Genomic DNA, 10,709 nt, shown 5'->3' on the forward strand with positions numbered 1-10,709 from the left:
TTACAAGCGGTTTCGTCATGGGTGTGGCTATCATCGAGAATCCTTTTACAAACCGTCGGTAGTAACCGCAAGTCCCAAAAAGCTCGAACCTCAAGTAATATTTCTTGGAGGTTTCGATTAAGTATGGCTGAAATTTTGCTTGGGTCGACTCGAATACCGATCGAGATACCACGTGACCCAAGAAGCTAACCTCTCTTAACCGTAACTCACACTTGCTAAACTTAGCATATAACCGCTTATCCGTAAAATTTGCAACACTAATCTCGGTGCTCCGCATGTTCGGTCTCATCTCTTGAATAGACCAAGATGTCGTCGATGAACACAACTACTGAACCGATCCAAATATGATCCAAGATCCGATTCATCAAATCCATAAATACCGAGGGCATTAGTGAGCCCAACGGCATCACTAAGAACTCGTAGTGACCATATCTCGCTCAAGGCGGTTTTGGGTATGTCCGAATCTCGGATTATGAATCGATAATAGCCCGATCTCAAATCTATTTTTGAGAACACCGAGGCTCCTTGAGTTGATCGAACAAATCATTGATACGTGGTATGAGATACTTGTTCTTTATTGTCACTTTATTAAGTCGACGATAGTCGATGCACAACCTCATGGTTCCGTCCTTCTTTTCACAAACAACACCGGTGCACCCCAAGGTGAAAAACTCAAGCGAGCAAAACCTCTATCCATCAACTCTTGCAACCGAGCTTTCAACTCCTTTAATTAGTTGGTGCCATACGATATGGAGCTATCGAAATCGGTGTGGTCCCTGTACAAGCTCAATGCCAAACTCTATCTCCGAACAGGTGGCAAACCCGCAATTCTTGGGAAAAACGTCCGGTATTCACAAACCAAGCATGATTTGGGTTCTATTCCTAACTCCTTATCATCAAGTACATACGCAAGGTATGCTTCACACCCTTTTCTTACATATTTACGGGCCAACATTGATGATATTACGGTGGCAACCCTTCAAGTTCAGAGACTCAACTCGGATCATCTCGTTGTTTGCGCATCTCAAATCAATAGTCTTGCTTTTGCAATTCACAACCGCATCATGCACGGTCAACCAATCCAACCCAAGAATAACATCAAATTCATCGAACGGCAAAAGCATCAAGTCCGCGGAAAACAGTACCTCGAATTACTAGGGGCATTTCTTACACACTTTGTCGACCAGCACATGACGACCCAAAGGATTTGACACCGAATTACGAACTCATGAGACTCAATAGGTAAAGTCTTCTTGGATGCTAAGGTTTCGCATATATAAGAATGAGTAGAACCGGGTCAATCAAAGCAATCACATTAGTATCAAAGAGAGTGAAAGTACCAGTAATAACATCCGGCGAGGAGGCATCCTCGCGTGCCAGCGTATAGCATAAGTCCTAGCTGGAGCGCGAGCCTCGGATCTGGTCGCAGACATCTCTAGATCCTCTCGACCACCACTAGCCTTGCCCGTATTTCCGGATGGTCTACCTCGGCGGTGGTAGTACCGGTTTCCCACTCCGATCTACATTCTGCTCGAGCAACCTCGGGCAATCTTTAATGAAGTGGTCAACTGATCCACACTTGTAACAGAGCGGTCACGGGATCTCTGACTTCAAAATGCCATTTGCCACAATATCGCACTCGTCCTCTCTCGTCGATCATTCCCACTCTGGCGATCGAAGTGATTCGTGTGGTCACAGGGTCGATCGCGATCTCGTCTAGAAAAGCCCGAAGTGTCTCTAGATCGGCCTAAGCCATCTCTAAGTTTCTTTGATGATGTTGGAAGGGCTTCCCGAATACCTCTTCTGAAACTCCCTTGCTCCCGCTTGACTTTCCTTTTCTCCATACTAAACTCCTCGGCTTTGCCGCTCGCTCGACGAGAGTCACAAACTCTCAGATTTCCAAAATGCCAACATACAGCTTTATCTCATCATTCAGTCCATCTTGAGCGTTTACACATCACGACTTCGAAGAAATGCATTCTCGCAGCGTCTGGCTAAGCCTCACGAATTTTCGTTCATAGTCGAGAACCGACATGGAACCTTGTTTAAGTTCGAGAAATTCCTTTCGTTTTTGGTCCATAAATCTCGATCGATATACTTTTTCCAAACTCGGTTTGGAAGAACTCCCAAGTTACTTGTTCGCGGGGCACAATGAAGTCGAGTACTCCACCAATAGTAGGCGTAATCACGTAGCAAGGAGATGGTACACTTTAGGCATTCATCGGGTGTACAAGATAGCTCATCGAGTGCGGATCGTGTTGTCCAACCAAAATTCGGCTTGCTCGGCATCATCACTATCCGTAGCTTTAAATTCAGTAGCCCCATGTTTTGGATTCTATCAACTGGGGCTTATTCGACCTTATTTGGTCAATTCCGGAGGCATTGTAGGTCTTGAAATGTGTTTGTGGGGAATGGAGGTTGTGGAACAGTAGTATTAGTTCGAATGTATTGGTTGAACCAATCATTCATCACGCTATAAAAGGCTTGTCTAGCCTCGTCATTCGGATTGCTAGCAACAGGTTGAGAGTCCACGGCGCTGTCCCTTGTGCGGAGAGCAGCGCCACACTCTCCACATCATCACTATCTTTCGGTTGGGATCGGGATCCATTACTATAAATAAACACAAGTTCAAACGTCGAAATCACCACACTATCATATAATCACATAAAATGGCATGTATAGCTAGACCCAAACGCATTACGGTAGTCCTAGAATCGACTAAACCGTAGCTCTGATACCAATAAAATTGTAACACCCGAACCCGAGACCGTCACGAGTCGAACGCGAGGTGTTAATGAACTTCAACCCACTTATTGACAATTTTCAGACAAGCTGCCAATCTGAGTACTAGTCGCTCCAAAATTCATAACTTGAGTTTTACAACTCGAAAATCAGTTCCGTAAATTTTTCCTGAAACTAGACTCATATGTCCATCTACATATTTTTTCTAGAATTTTGGTCGAGCCAATTAGTACAGTTTATTAGTTAAAGTCTCGCCTGTTGTAGGGATCGACTACACTGACCTTTGTGCGTTACGAATTGGATATCTCCTGTACAGGGCTTCAATACTGATGCCGTTTGTTTCTATAGAAACTAGACTCAGAGAGGAATCTACACATATATGGAATGACTCCTAATTATCTCTGGTTAATTTACAATGATTTTCCAAAGTTGGAACAGGGATCCAGAAACCGTTCTGGCCCTATTTCACAAGAACTTTAAAATCTGTTAACTTATAACTCATATGACCATTTCGTTTCTTCCATATGAAAGTAGATTCATCAAGGTACACTTACATAATTTATTTGCTATTTAATACCATTCCTACTATTTTTAGTGATTTTTCACATCCACGTCACTGCTGCTGTCAGCATCTGCCTTTAGTAGGCTTTACCTATTTCATACTTTCCATGATTCAATTGGCCCTTTTTACATACATAGCACAAAGCGTGATCATGATTAACCATTCCAATGGCTAATCGTTTCAAAATAATTCCATACCTCATAAGGGTCAACATACAAACGATTATAGTTCTATGCTAAAACGTATATAAGCCATTTTCGCATGGCTATCCAAGTTTACACAAACCGGAAGGTACATGACCTTCAACAAAGGATGGTCCTATACATGCCATTTCAAAGTTCAACCAAAATTTGTACCAAAATGGGGCTTCGATAGTGTGGATGACTTGACTTCTTTGATCCCGAATCCGATAGCTAACGAGCGAAACCTATAAAACAGAGAGCCAAAGCAACGGGTAAGCATTTTAATGCTTAGTAAGTCTCAAGCAATGAAATCAGCTTTGACTAAGGTATTTTATTCACATGGCTAATTAAACCACTTTACTAATTCACATTCCCATACTCATACTTATTTCACATCACCGACCCTTATGTTCATACACAAAAGAACAACTTAGCCCAAGGCGGTAGCTCGTTTATCAACTTAGCGCATACTTACTTGTAAGAATTCAATTAGTACAAGCACATACAAACATACCTCATTGCTGGAATTTTCACAAGTGTATAAGCTGAAATTTTCACAGCAAGATTGCTCACTTCGAATCACATACTTTCGGATTTAACCGGATATAGCGACTCAGACGATTGCCTTGGTCATAACCGGATTTGGTGACTTGCACAAAGGCCTTGGTCTTAGCAGGATATATCAACTCGCACGAATGCCTTGGTCTTAGCCCGGATATATCAACTTCGCACGAATGCCTTGGTCTTAGCCGGATATATCAACTCGCATACGAATGCCTTGGTCTTAGCAGGATATATTTCCAATGTTCACTTACACATATGTCAATATTCAAGACACGTCCATAGTTCATTTTCGTTACTAAAGCTCTAACACAAAATATTTATCAACCTTTACTATTTCGGCTCAATGGCCACACAAACAAGGAGCATAATTTTGATATAATTCAAGTAGGGTCATCACTCGAAGACTTACCTCGGATGTTGTCGGCGATTCGATTGACTATTCAACTACTTTTTCCTTCCCTTTATCGGATTTAGCTCCCTTTGCTCTTGAGCTAATTCACACAAATTTAACTTATTAAAATCTCATCATGATAGCTTATGGCGAATATGACAAGGAGTGTAAATGGTCATATGGCCATCCTTTAGCTCAAATACACAATGGTCATGCACATTTTACATCACAACAAGCAATTCAATACATTCAAACATCAACGTGAAGTTCAAAGTACTTGGCCCTTATATACATTAGGCATCAAAGTTGCATATGTACGAAATCATAAATCGAACTCAACACATTAGTTAATATTCCTCTTAGTAGAATTTTCTAAGCCAAGAATAGGCATCAATATGCTTGCCTCAAACCGAATGCATGCACACTAATTACCCCTCATGTGGCCGAATATACACTTAATACCACACAAAAAAACAGCATACATTTCACTACTAACACATTACATATCGTAATTCATTGCACATCTCTTATTTACTTCATAATCAACACATCATCACAAGCAAATATACACTTTGAATTAGTATATATGTCATACCAATCCATCATGTGCAAACATATATTCATGTAGGTGCAAGGGCGAATTCTCAAGTGGCTTATATCCAAATATATACACATTTCCAAAGCTTAAATCTTACTTACCATGCAACATGCATGAATTATACTTATGGATATATCATGGCGAATACCACAACACCACACCATTTCAATTTGGTCATGGTGAAACAAAGAACTTAGTATCTCATTCAAAAAAATGCTAAAAGAAAATCTAAGAATCTTCAATCCTCCATCACATGTATCACTTTCAAGCTTGTTATTTAACATGCAATGGCATTAACACCACATTCACTTTGGCGAATTTCATTCCCATGACATAACAAGGATTTGAACCATGGGCTAACAAGAACATTAAGCTAGCAACTAAAAACATGCATGAACCTCAAACATACCTTAATCTTGATGCAAGTTTAGCCAACCTCTTCCTAATCCTCTTCCAAACCAAGTATGAAGCAAAACTCCTTCCTTATCCTTAGTATTTTCGGCCAACAAGAGAGTGAAAAGAGATGAACAAAATTTTTCTTTCTTTCTTTAGGACATTCGGCCAAGCTATGGAGGAAGATGGACACTTTTTTTTTTTTGTTTCTCATCTACTAACATTAATTGTTTATTCCATACCCTTATTTTATTCTTTCCATCATAACCCATTTACCAAACATGTTTCATGACATGATTTTTGCCCATAAATCCTTGTCATGGCGGCCACTTGCTATGGGGGAATTTGACATGCAAGTCCATTGTTTTGCATGCATCCTTTAATTAGTCATCACACATTTCCCCTCATACTTTCAAAGTTTATTACTAGGTCCTTTCTAGTAAAATTCACATCTATAATTCTAAATCAAAGCATAAAAAATATCACACATGAGTTAACACACATTATAGGCAATAAAATAAATATTAAATTATTTTTATGCCTTGGTTTTGTGGTCCCGAAACCACATTTCGACTAGGGTCGTTTTAAGGCTGTCACAACTTTACTTTACCAAATTACCAAAATACCCCTGGTTTGTAAAATTACAAAAATACCTTTGGTTTATAAAATTACCAAAATACCCCTGGTTTGTAAAATTACTAAAATACCCTTGGTTTACAAAATTACCAAAATACCCCTGGTTTGTAAAATTACCAAAATACCCAGGGTTTGTAAAATTATCAAAATACCTCTGGTTTGTAAAATTACCAATATACCCCTAATTTGTGAAATTACAAAAATACCCTCGACCTGTAAAATTATTGAAATACCCTCGACTTGTAAAATTACCAAAGTACCCCTGATTTACAGAATTATCATTTTACCCTCGATTTACAAAATTACTGAAATACCCCTATAGGGTAGAAATACCAAAATACCCCTGTAGGGTAGAATTACCGAAATACCCCTGTAGGGTAGAATTATCGCAATACAACTGTAGGGTAGAATTACCGAAATACCCCTATAGGGTAGAATTACTAAAATACCCCTGTAGGGTGGAATTACCAAGATACCTTGTGGGGTAAAATTGCCATTTTGCCCCTAAGGTGTTAAATGACTGTTTTGCCCTTGTGGCCAAGTGACTAACTTGGACTGTGTGGTTGACGAATTTGATTGTGAATATATGTTGGTATATGAATGACTTTACTGTGATTGTTTGATTCAAATATGGGCATGACATTCTTCATACATGACATATTGCATGGGTTGGGATTTTGTACGGAGGAAGATCTGATCTGTTAAGATCGCATGGTTGCTTGACGAATGTGGATCCACCGAAGGCTTAAGAGCCGTATATTCGTACTGATTTGATAAGGTCGCACGGGTCGCCCAAGACGACTGTGGACAGATCAATGGCTGAGTGCCGATCATATTTACCCGAGGCTGTGTGCCAACTATATTACCGTCGCTGATGGCTATGTGCCTAACATGATATAGCTACCAATGGCTTAAAGCCTTCTGATTATGGCTTTGTGTCAACCTGATTATGGCTGTGTGCCAAACATATTTGCCTAAGGCTATGTGCCAATATATGGTTATTGACGACTTGGTGTCGATCACATTTACATAGGGCTGTGTACCGGTTATGTTACTCTAGTTGATGGCTATGTGCCTAACATAATACAGTTATCGATGGCTTTGTGCCACGATTACATTAAGTGGCTTTGCCACATTATCTATTTCGTGGCTATGCCACAAATATCTGATACGGTGGCTCGCCACAATATTCAGATCTGGTGACTTTGTCACAATATTTGATAACCGAGCGACAATCTTGCAATTTGTGGAGTGTAGAAATTTGGGTGGGTTGAGCTATTCCCACTTGGAGTGTAGGGCTGAATACGGGTGGAGTGTAGCGGTTGGTTATAGGCTAGATTGGGTTGGGATTGCATTCACATTCGATTTTTGATTACATTACGACATCTTGATTTCGATTTTGATTTAGCATTCGACATCGATTCTAATTCGATTCGTCACCTAATTCGATTCGATTCGATTCTAGTTACGATAATGTTTCTTATTACGTAATGGTTAAAGCTCATCCGGTATCGTGCGTTATAATGGGCTAAGGCCCAATTGGTATTGAAGCGTAAGTAAAGGTGAGGCCGACTTTTAATTCTTTTATATGACCGATGTTCCTTTTATAATAGGGATTTCACTGAGTTTTCGTAAACTCACCTGCTTATTAACCTTTCGTAATTTCCACCTTAGACGGATCGGTTGCGAGGGGCTCGGAGGAAGCCACACACACCGCTTATGTTACAATTTTGATTATTACTTTTAAATGTTTTTATGTGGGTTGTAGTAAAGCCGTTCTAAATTTCTGGATTTCAAATTTAGAATTTTATTTATTGCTCTTATAATTGCTAGGATTAGAACACGGTTTTCCAAAGCAACTACTGTTGTTCAAAACATCACGTAACCGCAATTGTTTTTAAATTAAGCTTCCGCAACTGCCAGGATTTTTACAAAGTTGTTAAGAATGTTATTCAGCTTAGGTTTTCTAACAAGGTTTAAAAAGGGTATAACTTTTTAATTATTCAGAAGGGTTTTTAATGAAAACATGGTTTTCAAAAAACACTTCAATGTGGCATGCCAGATTCGAGCCAAACTTCCAAGCCGGGTTTGGGGTGTTACAATATTGTTCATTATATGGTAGTACTCATCTTCTTCAACATCAGGTAAGTTAAACAAATCATTGATGGATTTAGAACTAAGAGGTACCTTTTTCTTTTGAACGATGACCTCAGTAGCATCTTACATAGCCAAACTAGCATAGAATTCTTGAACATGTTCATCATCGAGAAGTGAAGGTGTAATATCCCGAATTAGGGCCTAGTCAGAATAGTGGTTTCAAGACCAAAAATCTAAAATAGAAATAAATTTTTTTATGATTGTTTGATGATCTATGATATTTATATGCTTGTGTAAAAATTTCGTGAAAAAATTTTATGCCTAAAGTGCCTAATTTGACTTTAGGAACTAAATTGGATAAATCGTAAAACTTATGTTTTAGAAGCTTTTAGCATGAAATTGAATTGGACTAGTAATTAGAGGTCCTTAAATAGTAATTTGACCAAGTTCTAAAAATTTGGACAAAAATGGGCTTGGATAGGTAAAATTTGAAAGAATAACTAAAAGGGTATTTTTGTCATTTGGTAATTAAAAGATTAAAATGGGAAAAATCAAGAAAAAACCTTGTCCATCTTCCTCAAGCATGGCCGAAACTTTCATGGAACACCATGGCTAAGGTTTTGTCACTTCCAAGCTCAATAGTAAGTCTATTCAGGCCCCTTTTTTTATGTTCTTTGCATTTTTGAAGTCCTTGTAACATGATCTAATCATTTCTAGCCATATTTTGAAGTAGGGTTTATGACCCATGCATGATAGGTTAGTATTTTGATGTTTAATGGAAGAATATGAAAGATTGATGTGTGTTTAATATCTTTTACTAAGTGATTTTGCATGAAAATGCTTACAAAGGACCAAATTGTAAAAGTTGTAAAATAGGCAGTAGATTTGTGAAATAAAAGAGAAATTTGGACTGCTATAAGTGTAAAAATGGTTCGATTAGGCTTGGGTAACAAAGAAAATGTACACATTTCATTTTACGAGCCTAGAGGCTAAACTGCAATTATGAGAAAGTTTAGGGCAAAATTGTAAATTTTCCAAATTGTAAGTTTTGGACCGATTTGAATAATGCGAGTGTTAAATAAGTTATATTTGATCTGTTAGATCAAGGAAAATGAAATTCGGGTTTAGATCGGGAAAGATCGAGGTTATGGACTGAAATAGAATAAATAGCTGTTCTTGGATTCGAGGTAAGTTCGTGTGATAATAATAACGAATGTTATGTTTGAATTGTAATGTTCATTTATTACTACATAAACCTTGTGATTGGTTATACGGATGTGTTCAACGAGGATTCGACAAGTAAGTTCTTACAAAAATGTTATCGTTGTTTATGATTAAAACCTAAATTGGTGTGTTAATTCGATTGTGTTGAATTATATGTTTATGATGTTATGTACGTGATAGTGGCATATACCATGAAATATTTAATAATCCAAATATCGTTTATGTGTTATGTAATTATTGATCATGTATATATTGGAAAGTTGATGGAACATGGTGTTTTGTTGAATTGTGTAAATTATGAAAAGGTATAATGAAATGAAAACTTATGCTGTGATGAGTTTTATGAGCTGTAAAAGCTACCCTTCGAGCAAGTTTGATAGTGAGATGATAAGTTAGAAAATCCCGTTTGAACCTTAGGAGTAGTTTAGGATACAAGTGACATGTCACTAGAAAATATGTGATCTGAGCTCATGAGTTGTGATCTGAGCTCATGAGTTGTGGTCTGAGTTCATGATATAGGTGACACATGTTATGGCATTCCGAGCGCTGGTCTTGTACGTTCTACTGGTGGCTGGGTAGTCTGGCATATGTTGTGGATACTTATCAGCTTGTGTGAGCAGCCCGTGTAGTTATGTTTTGACTGTTAGCTTGTGTGAGTAGTCCCATGAGTAATGAGATCCATGTAAGACCATGTTTGGGACATGGAATTCGCATGGATATGTGAGATCCCATGTAGGACCATGTCTAGGACATGGCATTTGCATCGGTATGTGATCCCATGTAAGACCATATTTGGGATATGGCCTTGGCATCTTATTACATGTATGAGAATTCTCAAGTATCATGTAGTATTCCAAGTGTCCAACGGGTAGTCCAAAGAGAAGTTCAATGAGTAATCCAAAGATTATGCAAAGAAATGACAAGGTATGATCATGTTGTATAGGTACGTACTCTAAAGTCTTGAGCAATGAGCTTAATATGTGATGAACATGTGGTAATGTTGCACATGAGAAGGTTATGATTATGAGACCTTGATGAGATGCGAATGAAAGAATTATGATTATAGGACTTTTTGTACACTATAATAATGATATGATTGCATTATGTCTAAGATGCATGATGACCTTGTGGTGAATTATGTTTGAATGAATGATGAACATGAGGTATGATGCAAATTGTGTGTTCATAAGCTACAACATGGGAAGGAATGTGTGATAAGAGTTTTGAATGGAAAGTACGTAGATATACCTATAAGATGCTTGTGATATAGGTTATGTTGTGATTACAATATTGATTTAAGTAAAGAAATGGCATGGAATG

Source organism: Gossypium arboreum, chromosome 3 (genome assembly GCF_025698485.1).
Source record: "Gossypium arboreum isolate Shixiya-1 chromosome 3, ASM2569848v2, whole genome shotgun sequence".
NCBI classification, from domain to species: Eukaryota; Viridiplantae; Streptophyta; class Magnoliopsida; order Malvales; family Malvaceae; genus Gossypium; species Gossypium arboreum.